The sequence below is a fragment of the Lycorma delicatula genome, chromosome 1 (genome assembly GCF_047948215.1).
Source record: "Lycorma delicatula isolate Av1 chromosome 1, ASM4794821v1, whole genome shotgun sequence".
Classification (NCBI taxonomy): Eukaryota; Metazoa; Arthropoda; class Insecta; order Hemiptera; family Fulgoridae; genus Lycorma; species Lycorma delicatula.
Window position 1 is genome coordinate 171,895,977 of NC_134455.1, and position 15,143 is coordinate 171,911,119.

Genomic DNA, 15,143 nt, shown 5'->3' on the forward strand with positions numbered 1-15,143 from the left:
TCTTAATTACCGTGCGCGTAGAATATTTAGAGTAAAAAGCATTATTTTATGCACTTGTAATCATAGCTATTAACAATTATTTTAATCATGTTTAGCTTCTTTTAAATTTATTAATTAACATTAATCAGGGTAGATATTTTGTAATTAAATATCAACTCCTTGAGATGTAGTGAAAATAAATAAAAATTATGACATTTTTGACAATGGTTTCCAAAAATTATCTCTTGCATTAGCTTCAACATATATTAGTATGAACAAAATTTAGGAAATCATAATTTATCTAGAATGAAAAATTTAATACGAAACCGATCTCAAACAAATTAAATTATAAATTTACCTTGCTGTCAAATAAAGAAACGAATTTCAAATTAAAATGACTTTTTTGACTGATAAAAAAAATGTAGTAATTTATTCAAAATAATAATCTTAAAACAATTATTTTAATAAAGTGTGACTCTCAGACACAGGCATCATATTCCTTCTAAATTTAAATTCAATTCATTTCTTCGTTTAGAAATTCCTTGAATATTAGTCAGTTTGTTAATTAATATTAATAATTTAATTAATAAAATTCCATTAGAATTTTGTGTAGCTTGAATGTTTGTAGTAATTGCAGATGTTTCTTTTTTAAAAGAATGTATTACCATTATAACTCAAACAATTAACATTTATCGTTTGTGGAAGCTAAAAGAAGAAATTAAAAGTAAACATTTATTGTCAGTGAAGCAAAATCTAAGATCATTAATAAATGTCCTAACGCTATTGTATTTTGAACCAAAATTTCTATTTTGCATCCTTCCTACTATATAATATTCCTTTATTTCATAACTAGATTAAGTCCATACCCAAATAACCAGTTTTAAAGAGTAGTAATTATACTTTTAGTTGGTTATTTAAATTAGGCAGCTAATCTTTTGTTAAGATTACACCAACTTGAAATAGACCATAACTTAGAGTTCCGCACAAAAAGACTTCAAATCCCCTTATTACTGATATAATTTTCATTTAGTTTACACAAGTAATATTAGATAAGAGATTTCAAGAATGTTCGAATACTGTCATACACGAAATCTGATTGTCACCTGAGCCATACATACCATATGCGCCATACCTCTGAACCTGTGTTATAAAAGATACTAAATGAAAATCCACTAACCTAACTAATAGGAAAAAAACTATTTTTTATGATAATGTTATGAACACATGTCGGAATTACATTCATTAAAATAAAAAAAATACGAAATATAAAAATATACAAAGTTAAAAGAGTACTGTGACCTTAATTCAGGGAACAGAAAACTTCGATAGTTCTTCAAAATCTTAATGAAATGAAATTACTCATATAGCTTGGATGCTGAAGAGGAGTAAAAGAGAAACAGAAGAATTTAAAAAACAAAAAAATACTGAAGGAAGTTTAGTCAGCACTACAGAAAACAGGTTAAAGTGGTATAAAAAATATTCGTATATTGAGATTACATACGCGTATAAACTGACTGTGGAAAATTAGGTTTTATGTTTAAGATATTATCAACCAGAAAAATAAAAATAAAGAAACAAGGAGATAGCTTCAAACCACAATATTATTATTATAATTACATCCAAAAGATTTAGATGGCAAGATTAGGTGGGAAATAATGAAAAATACAAAAATTCTCCAGGTTTAAGATAAATAAAAAAATAGATAGTTTTCAATTTTAAAGGTAATTTTTTGTTGATATTTTTACTTTTACGAAATAAAGGAAGTATTGTGATGAAAAAATTTCAGTTTCCAGATTTCAACAGAAATATACATTTTGACCGTCCCTGAATTCATGTTGACTAATTTCGGCGTGACGTCTGTACGTACGCATGCATGTACCTCGCTAAAGTCAAAAACGATTAGCCGTAGGATGTTGAAAATTTGGATTTAGAACTGTTGTAACACAACAGTTACGCACCTTCCATTTTATTGAAGTCGAGCGAGCCAAAAGTGTCCAAAAAGCCCAAAATCTAAAATAATTTGATTTTTGGACTTTTCCTTAGCTGCAATAATAAGCTCTGATAGAAATATTTTCAACGATATATCATAGGTCGTACTTATTTTCATTGGTTCTGGATTTATAGTAAAATAAAATTTTGGATCTTAGGGAAAGGCACAACGATTCGAATCAGACATCAGACTTCATCTCCTTTTTAGTTTTTTTTTTTAATTTAAATATATTGATTTATTAATAATTATTAACCAATAATTGGAAAAAAATTACGATGAATAATAATTCAATAATAAGAAAGAAAAAAAAAATTAAAAAATCATAATATACTTTCGTAATATACTATCGTAATATACTTTATGTACTTTTCATTTTAAAAAAATGTGTAAATGTAATTTAATAGGCGTAAAAGGAAGTCGTGCGTTGTCTATATCAGATTTTTTTCCATTATAAATGCATTTATAATATTATTAGAAAAAAATAAAAAAATGATTGACATATTGAATATTAAATTCATAAAGAGATTAATACATTCTACATTAGAAGAAATCAATTATTTTCTAATGGAATTATCTAAAATAAACGTTTTCACAGCGGCAAATATTATTATTGTCGCAATATATTTTTCCATATAGTTCATACAGACATTTTTTCTTATTTGAATAACGGTTTGTTAAAGATAAAAGTGTTAGTCAAGACGTGCTATAAACTATGATGTAATGTAGATATAATACTATGTTAAATATTTTTTTGATACACTAAGATTAAGGAAAAACGAAAAATATATTTATAGATTCATGCAAGATGAAATTCTTCACCAAAAAAATTGTGCCAAACTAGTGCAATATATCGATTTATGACGCTTTAATATTCCTATTAGAAAACACGTAATTTTATTTTTTATAATTTCTTTTTAAGCAATTAATATTTCAATTATCTATTTCATTTCAGGATAATTTAAGTAATTACAACAGATGGATGATTTTTCAGTTAACTCAATCTGTAATCATCATTACCTACAGGAAAGTTAAAGGGTTTAGCTGAGTTACCAGTTAAATCACCCGCTTTTGCACTTACTGTTAGCTGTGCGATATGACCGTTGAACCTCAGTCATAAATATGCTTCTTTGTAGATCACTCTTTTTGTTTTAGAGAAAAAATGGTTTTGTATCCTTAAAATTGTGAGAATCCTATAAATATGTACATAATAATTAAGTTGTACATTTGTAATTCATTCGTATCAAATTTTTAATGTTAAGTTTCCTTAAAAATTTAATTATAATTATTCTTTAAATAAATTTTAAATCTATGAATCAAATTGTATCATAGTTGTACAAGTTTGATCACGTCTCATTAGTTTGAATATTAAGATGAATATTCATATAAAAGTTCAAAAATATTAAAAACATAACAACCAAATCGTGATTGATAATTTTTTCTTGCTCGGCAATTACGAAGTGAAAAAAAAATCAAATTTATTTCACTGAATTTTTTTGTAAAATTTTTGTATTTGAAATTTAGGTGTTTAATTAGACAATTGCCTAATTTTATAAACGATTTTAAAGTTGAATTTAAATTATATTAATGTTTTAGCAATTATTTGTGGGTGTTTTGTTTTTTCATAAAAATTCTGACAAATTGATTGTTTAATAAAAAGCCTATGGTTATATGAGCCACTGTTTGAAACCTGTAAAAATGATCTAGGTTAATGTAAAAGAGAACTCCCTTTAATTCAAATGCATATTTCTAAACCCATTTTTTTAATTTATAATTCCTAGTACAACACCAGGAATTTACAAATGAAATTTCATTGATTTCCAATTTCTGGTTCAGTAGTAATCATATAATAAACAAAGGAAGAATCCTATGTTTTTTTTAACAAAATAAATTCATCGAAGATTAAATTAATTTTTACTATTTAAAAAAAAAATGAAGCATTTTAGTTGAAATTGTAATACCAATTTGATATGGTTCCTCTCAATAAAGATTAATTTTAAATATATATATATATATTTACAACAATCTTAACTTCTAATAATCGGGGAAAAATGTTTAATGCAGAATATTTTTAGTTTTCCAAGATTATTTTAGTTTATAAAGTCGATAAAAATGTTCTTTATTCCAGTCGCGAATCATCAGATTGCACTGGAGAAGTTGTGCGCTACATAATTGAAATAGAACAGATTTGCGGCTTCTTTCCTATCCAATAATAGTAAAGATACCTATGCAGTAATAGTAAAGATACCACCTATTCAGTAGTAATAAAGATGAGCGGTCAGTCTGCTTCATCACTGTTCCACAATTTAATTACACTTTAATCCAAAAGATGCTATCGTGCCGGTATCTGTATCTTTTGTTTCAAAGAGTATCTATATTTTGTTTCTTGTATTACCACTATATTATTGGGTATTTTATATCTTTTGTTTCAAAGAATAATGGAGTTATATAGATATTTATGTATATATTATATACTTCTATTAATATACTCAAAAAATTGAAAAATACCAGCTGATGTAAAGTGGTACGTAGCAGTGTCATGTATCATGAGGAAGATACTATTGAAACCTTGTCTTTGAATGTTTATACCTTATTAATTCATTGCATGGAAAAATTTATTTTTACATATTATTAACCTTTTTTATTTTTTGGTTTATTGTAAAAATGTTAAATTGATTGAATAAACTTGTAGAAATTAGAAGCAAATAATGTATTTTAAATACCCCAGAATTTTAATTATTTGCTTTTACCTAAAGTTAACTTTCCACATTTACATATATTAAAGATGTAATCTTTATTTAGAAAATGCATTTGTAAGTTTATAAGTATATTTATAAAGATAAAGGACAGTTCTAATATTTTGATGTTTGAATGATATGTGAATTTTATATTTGGATTACATTTTCCTAGTTCGTTGCTGACTGGACTTTATTAATCCTTATGCTATCTTTCATTTACTATTTTTGTTTAGAAGCTAAATTTTAAGGGTTTATTTTAATTAGAGTTTCAAGGGAAAATTTTTTTACTTAAAAATCTGATTATTGTCATGAAATCTAGTTATGTTTTCTAATCTAAGAAATGTAATTTCAGATATAAAAAAAACAATGTAATTAGAATTAATATACTATAAAATTGAATTTTTTATGTAAAATTGTTGGTAAGATATGTCATTCAATTACAAGGTATTATCTTTTACTCGTAGTAAGGATGATTCGTACCAAAAGCGATAGTCACAATAGGACGGTACTAGAAGGGAATTTTAAAATATTTCCAATGAGCGTCAGTGTTGTGTTTTAATTCCTATTGAAGTAAATTACGTATTATTCACCGCGAATATGTTTTACTTTTACTTTTTAACTGGTGTTTATGTATATTAATTGAATTCTTGTAAGTATTGCAGGTCCGCAAACATTAGATGAGGTTGTTGATAAAACAAATTATTTGATTTAAATATTATGTTTCTGATGAACATATATAATTTACATAGCAGGTAATTAATTACTTTAAAGTTACTGTCTTTCTTGTTACATTTCCAGCAAATTCAAAAATAATTATCTTATTTATTAAAGTAGAAATAGAAGTAAATTGAGAAATAAAAACACAGTCACGCTCATAAATTTAAATCCGAATAGAAATAGAGAAAATGCACAAAAATTTACCGCGAAAGAAAAAAAAAATCTAAGTATTTTTTTAGAAACGTATTCGGAGCTATTTATTTTTTACGAATATGATATGTGCACAACTCATATGTTCTTGCATGTTAGAGTTTAGAGAGCCTATAAAATGTTAATTTTGTCAATAAAATTTAGAGACATTTTTAAATTTTAAAAACTGCCATAAACTTTAGTTTATTTATTGCTTTTTCAATGAAATTTGACCAAGATAGAATTTCTTAATCCTCAATAAATTTTAAGTTACTTTAAGAAAACCTCTTTACGGATGTAGAAAGGTTTAATTTTTTCATCGTTGTGTAAAAAGTAAGCTATAAAACGTCGACATATACAATTCTTATTATATTGATATTTTGTTTCTGTATTTTCCCGGAATTTTGTTCCTTTTTGCTTCTAATACATTGAAAACTAACAGAGGTAGTCTATAGTAAAGCAAGGCTGATATCTCTCTTCTTCTTACGTAAGTACAATTCCACTTGATTTTTTTCCAGTTTTTCTGTTTCCTTTTTAAACGAAAACTTCTACTTGAAAAATGAGTCTTATAGGTTTAGAGACAGTCGATATTTTGCAGTTTCGTTTTTTTTCGTTTGTTCTAATATAATTAAATTTTTATTCAAGAATTTTTAGTAGTACGTATTTCATAAACATTTATACAATATTCATTTTAAGCAATAATGATTTCGTAAAATTATCTTATATAATATGGTATATTTTATTTTTATTATTATTATTTTTTTTTATTAAAGAGAAGGTTATGCACTGAAGAGAAAATACAATGTCCCACCATAAAACAGTTTCATAAAGCTAACAAAGTACAATTTTAATTATGTTTTGATGGATTAAATTAAACAATGCAAAACTGAAATTACGGGTATATTATTCATGACTATAAAATGAACTAGCCTACACTTTTTGATTTTAGGCAATGAATGTTGTTACATTTTTAATTTTCTGTTCAGCTATCCAAAATAATGTTACGCTTGATATTCTATTCATGGTCATCATTTATCCATATGAAAATCACCTCCATCTAAATATTAACAATAAAACTAAAAATAGTCTAATAAAACTGATTTACCTAATATTTCAAACCTTTATGCAATTCCTCGAAGTAGTCTGAATCAGCAGAGCGTCTTTATATGATTTGTTCCTTGAAAAAAACCTACGGTTTTAAAAATTTTTATAAATAACATATCAAAAAAAAAAAAAATATACGAATTTAAAGAAATATTTTTTCCTACGCAATGATTTGACACTAACTTAAAAAAAAATCTTTGTTAGTTTTTTAAGTCAATAAATTGAGTAATTAAGGACACAAAAAGATGAGTTTATTTTCTCGGACGGTATTAAAAAAACTTTTTTCAAAAGGTAAACAGTTTTTATGACAAACATATTTTTCTAAAGACAATTCAAATAATTACGGATAAAAAAGTATTCACATCCTTTGTTTTTTATTTTATTTTATTTTCCTGAAAAATGTATTTTTTACTGAAATATATATATACAAAGGTAGAAAAACCGTATTTTCAATTTCACTTTAAATTCATTAGTTAGATACCAAACTCTTAATACTATATATAGTTTAAAGTAACAAAAAGTTCGTATTGCTAAAATTATTTTTTTTAATGTAGCAAAGCATCATATTTGAAAGCATCGTGGTTAACATATATCTTTTTTAAGTTAAAATCATCAGTTTTTTGCTAAATTAAAAAAAAAACTATTTTTTGCATTGAAATTTTAACTGTAATAAGAACGTAAGTTTTAGCTGAGATAATGGATGCAACACATCTTATTTAACTTTTATAAAGAATTGAATCAGTGATTTAAGAAAGGGGCCGTTGGCATCACTTTTCATTTTTCAGGAGACACATTAAACATTTCGTGTAGAGTTCAGTAATTCATACGTTTATTGCTGCAGTTACAAAGTTCTAGAGTAAGTTAAACATTTGTTATTTTAAATATTAATTTTCTAGTATTTATGCTAATTTAAAATAATAGAATTGAACCTGTCCTTAAATGAATGGTAGAACCAAAACAGAAGTAAATAATGTTCAATAAAGTAAAACAGAAACAATATGGGAACTATAATTTATTATTAAAAATTATCTAGGCCTAGTATTGTTTAATTTGCACAGTGTGCATGTTACAAAATTAAACCAAAATATATTCGGCTGAAAAAATTTTGATTTTTTCATTTTTCTTTGTCTTTGTTGGTAGTAGGCCATGTAAGTATGTCATTGTAAAAACGTTGATGATCTGGAATGTAACACAGCAGTTTTGACAAATCGTGTTGTTTTCTCATTGATGGGCACTTTTTAGGTAAACGCACATATGTTGGGTAAGCTCACAGGTGTTATAGAAAGTATTTTCAGCTTTAATGTATTACTGACAAAATTTCTGATGTACTTTGATTCACCAAATTGCGCTGGATGGTTGGAATAATGACTGAATTCCATGAACATTGTGGGGTGCAGCGTTATTTTCTCATTCCACGCTAGTCTTTGTATTTCACGTAAAAATTAGTTGTTTTTTTTTGTTTTTTTTATAAAATATTTCCCCCCATTGATATGTAGAATGTTTTAAAACATTTAAAATAACCTAGTGGAATATAATTTTTACAGTAAAACTATTGTTTTTGCAGCATTTACAATATTCTCAATGTATTCCAATATAGAATATATTCGGTCACATTTCGAATAAATATTTTTATCAGACCAAGTTCTCGGTGACATGCAATAAATGAATGGCCTCTGATAGGGAAGAAATGATAATTTTTTTCAAATCGTTTGGTCTTGGCTAAGAGAGTGATTCTTGTTTTATCACACACATCTGTTTGAGAAGAGATGGAGTTGGGTCACTATGTCCGGGACAAAATCTTTATTTAATCAGGAATGAAGGAGCAAACTTCGTTTGCACTCTTTTTCCCTTCATCTTCTTGGTAATTATGATTATGTATGTTAAATACATGTACGCATAATTGTCGGAGATAAAATACAACCTGCACTGGGATCTGTGGCAGGAGCAGGTTTTACATTAAGTTGAAACAGAGTGAGATAATCCTATCATCTTTCTTACTTGTTTCTTTAATTTCTTTAATTTTAGTAAAAAAACGTTTTAGCACGGCGCTTGTGTCGCTTATGTAGCACAGCGACTTGTTTGGCATATTCGTTCAGTGTTCATTAATTTTTACTACAAGTTACTCGCACGTCACATTTGATGCTGCTCGAAAGTAAGTTCAAACTTATTATATAAATATTTCAAATAGAACTATTTTATTTAACCTGACAGGTTATTTAACTTGACTAGCGCGGTGCTTTTCTTTGAATATTTCATACATTTTTTTATCGTTTAACCTTGCATCTAAATAATGATATTTTCGTAATGTATAATGAATTTTTCTCCATTCATTTTCTGGTATAGCCCGGTTCTTGTTACCGGTGCCTCTAATATCTACTGGGGATTTCCCATGTAATTCTCCGCACCCGCTTTTCAGGTACGCCAAATAAACTGAGAAAAGGAATCTTACATACCTCAGTAGTTTTTTGTTACGCTTAATATAATACTTATAAGAATATCCGTCTTGCTGGAATTACTTTTCCTTGTAATTTGAAAGTTCAAGGCCCGATACTTTATTATTTTTCAGTATTTCACTCTTGTATCTTTCCAAAGTGCACCTGTCTTCGTTTTTTTTTGGAATATCTAATACATTAAAACAACAAGCTTCCATTTCGTCAATTTGTTTAACTGCTATGAACTAAACTTCAAAATTCACCATCAGATGTCATTACGTTCATTATAAAAGGTCTCATTCTTCTGGAGTTGAGTTACTTCTGAAATGAACACAATATTCAAATGGTTGTATCTTCCATATGTACTGATGTGGTTGAGCCATTTCTGTACTGAATATGCATTTACTCTATAGAAACACATAATAGAAAAAAGGCAGATTGTAGAGAAATCGTCATCGAGCCCTTACGTAAATGACTGACTCAATTTAATAGTCTTTAAATGTGTACAGCAGTTAACATGAAGTAGTATGCCTAGAACTTGCTATAAACTATACAATTTACAGTATTCTTTTATTGAGAAATATTTTAAATCTTTAAGATAAAAAAATTGATACTTAAAATATAGATATAATTCATTTGTGAAAATGAATTTTTCCATGTACTGCTACATTTTTTTCAATGAAACTAGGGAAATAAATTCAAATTGCCTATAATTTTTTTAAATAATCTCCAACATTTTTTTCTAGTAAACTTTTATTATTTAGAATTTAAAAAATAAACTCAGTTTTAAGCTGAAAAATATATATAAATATATATATATATATATATATATATATATATATATATATAGTAATATATAGAAGAAATAACTTGCAAAATACCAACATTTCTACACAATTATTGGCGATGCAGTGAATGAAATTCTCTTTGAAACGTTTCAAAGAGTTTGGAAATTCATACATCTAGGTACGGTACCTCCGTAGAGAAACGGTTGATGAAGATAAAAGGAAAACCTTGCCAAAAACAGGTCGTAACTAGCTGTGAAATAGTTTAGAGCCAAGCTATACTTAGAAACAAGAAAATGACATGGTTTACACAAGTATTATTCTTCAAAGTTTAGAAACTTCATTTGAGCGTAAGGTGGAAAGCAGAAGGTTGCTAGATGGCGATTGGTTTCTTGCTTTCGACGATACCCTTTTGAACATTTCTATCCCTTTACTATACTATTTTAAACTATTATCAGTCCTAAACAATAGTCATAAACAATTTCAGATGTCCCAGGTAGAATTCCTGCTAGTTTCACATATGCTTTTACAAACTTTGACCAATTTTACTAACTCTTCAGTACCGAGTAATGTCTGAATTACTCATCAATTCTTGACTAGTATATAACGGTAATCAAAAGTAAGATACTCTGAAATTTATGATTATGGATCTGTATAGATATTTCAAGAGAGCTAGGAAAATTAATTATTTACAATGGAAGAATCAGCTGTTCAATCCTTGTGAGACAAAATTCTGCACTGGTTAAAATACATAAGAACTTGTAAACAAAGAATGAAAAAGAAAATCTTTCTAGTTAATGTTAACCTCACAAGACAAACATGTTAAATTGACTAGACCTGGTATACGTTTAGATGACAGAAACTGGTAATTGGAAAGAGAATATATTTTGAGAGACAAGTGCAAAGGTTATTCAAAGATATGCTTTGTAGAGGGATGATTACAACTCATACTCTAGATCAATATGAATATTTTTTTCCTAAGGAATGCAAGAAATGTAATGAATAGAATTTTCTGACATACAATATATACTGTAGCTTATGATTACAACTTTCCCTAAATTTCTAAACTGCAGCCACGTTAAATTTTACGCCTTTTAATTTGTGGATGTAAATAATATTTTTTTTTTTATTTTTAGATATTTATTCATACAAAAGATATTTATCTATTCAATATATAAATTTAAAAAAAAACCATCAGATGGTAACATTAAATTTGCTCTACTTACAGAAATAAAATTGTTATAATACAGTCTTTACAACTATCTCCTAAATAAGAAAAAATAATTCACCTACATGTGATAATAATGTGATGCTATGTCATCTTTCTCTCAAATAAACATAAATTTTTACAAATATATTTCAATCATTAAAATCTAAACTTCTTATATTTAAAATCCCTTCAAGGTAAAAATATGTTTCAGATTCAAAAATAAATATGTATGAATATGTTTCAGATTGTCTAAATTATTTATATTTGACAGTTTGCTCACAATTTCAGTTTTACTGTACTTTTTATCTGCGTAAAAAGATCTTCTTAAATGGTTAAAAATTGTTAAATTCTGTTTCTGTCGTTATATATTTATAAAACCTTTTACTTAAAAAATAAATATTAATGTTTAATTACTTTTTATTAAATTTCATATTTCTATTCAAATATCATTTTTTCAGGTAATCCTACAGGCATTAGAATGAACAAGTAAAATTTTTCCCAGGAGAGTAGAAATACTTTGTTTCAAAGAGTTATTTTCTTGTACATCCGTTGTCTAAAAATTAAGATTTTGATTAACAAGTAATTATCTTCATTTAATGTTTTAGTATTTATAAAATATGCAAGTAATATCTAGGGAAATTTTATATTGTAAATCTATATTTAATAAGAAGCTAATTTCAAAACAACTATTGTCTAAGTAAATATAATTGATTTTTATTCATAAAATATTCAAGATTTGATTGCTGAGGAAAGAAAAAGTTCGGTAATATATTTTTTTCTGGGTGGTACCTTATAGCATTGAAAATAAAGTGAGCAGTTAGATGAAAACAGGAAATCATTATTTTTAAGCGATCGAGTTTTAGATTTGACTCTTGAAACTCTTAAATCTTTTTTAAGTGAAACTGAATTTTTACTTTAAATGTTTAATCCCACCTACATCTCTAGGCTGCTGCATTTGAATTTTTTAATTAAATTAAAAAAAAAAAAAATTATACAGTGAATTAAAATATATATTAAAAGTTGTGGAAAATACTAACAGTCACTGTGTTATTGCATTTGTCGTCATCGTTACAATACAGAAATTTAATTATTTGAATGTCCATTTTAAACATTAGGAGCTATATTTCCATTATTTTACCTATGTGATCAACTAAACAAAATTTAAAGCGTTGTTACTCATATTCAAAACATGTTTAGTTCATTTCTAATTGTCTTACTAATTAAAAAATCTTGTTTTGGAAATCTGATCTTACTTAAAAGTCCAAGCTAATCCAATATTTTCATAATAGTAGAAGTTAAGATTGTGAATGAAGCCTCTCTAACAAGGGGAAAAATTATGCAGACAAATTCAACCATTTCATTTCAGAACAAAAGTCGGTTCAATAAAGGACCAACCGATTTGACATCTACAATTGATGAAGATGAGATGAGATAAAGATGGAGATGATTTCACTTCTCCAATTGATAAATGTTACGGATGAGTTGCCTGCAGAGACAGTTGGAGGTCAAGAAATTTTATTTTTCTCAGCCATATTCGAATCAACGAGTTATGTTACAAAAGTACTGTGTAAGAAAAATAGTCAGGCTGAAAATGTTAAGGAGAAATCAACTTGTGAGTAACAGAGGAAAGTATCCTCTCACGGTAATTGGTGTTATGGTTTTATTAGTCCACATTACGAATAAGAAATTCTTTACAATAATTGGGCTGAATTTGTTTAAAACTGATTGCATGAATTTTTTAATATTAATATTTTTCCCATATTTGTCGATAAACAGTGATAAATGCAAGAAGCACAAAATAAGATTTTGTGTTTCATAATAATAGTACTTCTTAATAATTAGTAAAAAAAATATGTTCGGTGTACTATATCTGAAATTATAATTTAAAGAGATTAAGTAAAACTGAATGAGGATTTCTGGTAAATAAAATAACTTCAAGATATGGTGAAAATCGTAGCTTAGTAATCCGGTGACTTCTTTCACAAAAATAATGTAGTACATATTGTCCTTTGGGAAATCAGTCCAGTTGTGACGATCGTATCCCAAATTCCCTTTTGAAGAACTAAAAACTCATATAACAAAACAAGTAGAACACGCGCAAGACTAAAGTATGAGAAATATTGTGTAAGAAACAAATATGAATAAATGAACACAACGAGAATACTGTATCAATTTTTCTTCTAATAATGTATGAAATAGGAAATTTTAGATAATTTTTTGAAATTATTATTACGATGTATAATGTAATAGTTTCGATGAAAATGTAAGAGATTTTTACGTTTTATTTTTTTATAGTTGCTAAAATATATAAAAATATGCAAAATTATACTGAGATTAAAATAGAACGAAATTTTGCCGTTTCAAAAATATTAAAACAGGCAATTATGCATCTGATTAAATTTTCCATTAAACATGTTGTTTTGAAAATATATGTGTGAATGAATATGAATATGTGTATTTATTTTGTATTCTTGAAGATCAAAAACCAATAAAGTTAACCATGTTTGTCCGTCAGTAAATTAGTTGATATGGACCTTTCAAAAATCCACATAGCTAATTTTAATAAAAAGTAAATAAAATCGATTTTACGCGTTGATTTATTTTAAAAATCAGTAATGGCTAAAATTGAGTCATTTGTTTTGTATAAATTTTTGTTCATTTCCGAATTTTTTTTTAGTTTTCGTAGTTTACTTACAATCGGTTACGTTTTATTGTTTCCAGTTTACCTGAGTAAACTGTATCACACTCGTAATCACATGATAAGGAGTTCCCAGCGAAACTCCTTCAAAAATAATACACACTACTATTACAAAGAACTTTTCTGGCAAGTAGCACACACACAAATTTATTATGAATATTTAACACAACAATAGAACAAAAAAAAAATTAAAAGAAGTCATAAGTAGTAAGAAAAACGATAGAACAATGAGAAGAAAAAATCAATAAATTTGGAAATAAAAATCGAAGAATAATTAACAACCTCACAGCTGAAGTTACACTTAAGACACAACAGAGTTACTAAGGTCCAGCTTCTGTAGACGTTTTAATATTCTTACGTCATCTCCGTTGTCCAGGAGATTCTAAGCTAAGTAATTCACGTGATTGTTAAGTCGCAGTTCGTACTATGAAGTGAAACGCATTTCCTCTCAGACGTATAGTAAACTTAAACATTCATGTTTTTTTTTTTCTAATAAAGGTCCTCCGTTATACATCTCGTTGGTTTATTTTGAAATCACTGTTTGATTTCGACACTGGACTTGCTAGCAGTACCCCAAAATTGCTTTCCATAGATCCAGATCGGTTTTAGAATTGTTGAGTATACCAGCAGTTTATTAGATAAAGGCCTGTTGGATGTCTAAGAAGCAAGCCCAACAGTATTTCTTTCTCTTCAAGGCTTCTGCTGATCAAATTTACATGCCTGCATGTTTGCTCAATAGTGAAATGCCTATAACTGATAGTCAGAAATTACATGACCATGCTCTAAAACAGGTTAAATCCTCCAAAGGGAAAACATTTCGAACACCTTTGACAGATAAGAAGTGCTTCTTCCCTTCTTGATCAAATGAAAATATATTAGTGAAAAATTGTAAATTACATTCAAAGAAAAATAATTTCAAACTCTTCTTTTTTAAAAAACTGAAAAAATACGACAAAATTAAGGAAACATAATAATAATGAATTCATCAGTTAGTTTAAGAACTTATAAAAAATGCTTTTAAGATTGCTATCAATGTGTGAAAAAAAAGGTGGACAGTCTTTTGTTTTTAAGATCTGTTCAAAATTATGCAAAAAGGTGAAATATAAACATTAACGCTTCTTAATCTCATTATTAATGGTTTAATGCATTTATATTATTAAAGGTTTATTTACCTATCGATATATTATTATTGATTTTTAATGTTTTTTTTTTTTTTTTTTTAATTTCAAATGTTTGCACAACCAAGACTGCTTCGAAAAAATGACATGATTAATATGTCACCACAAAAAAATAAATATAAAGTT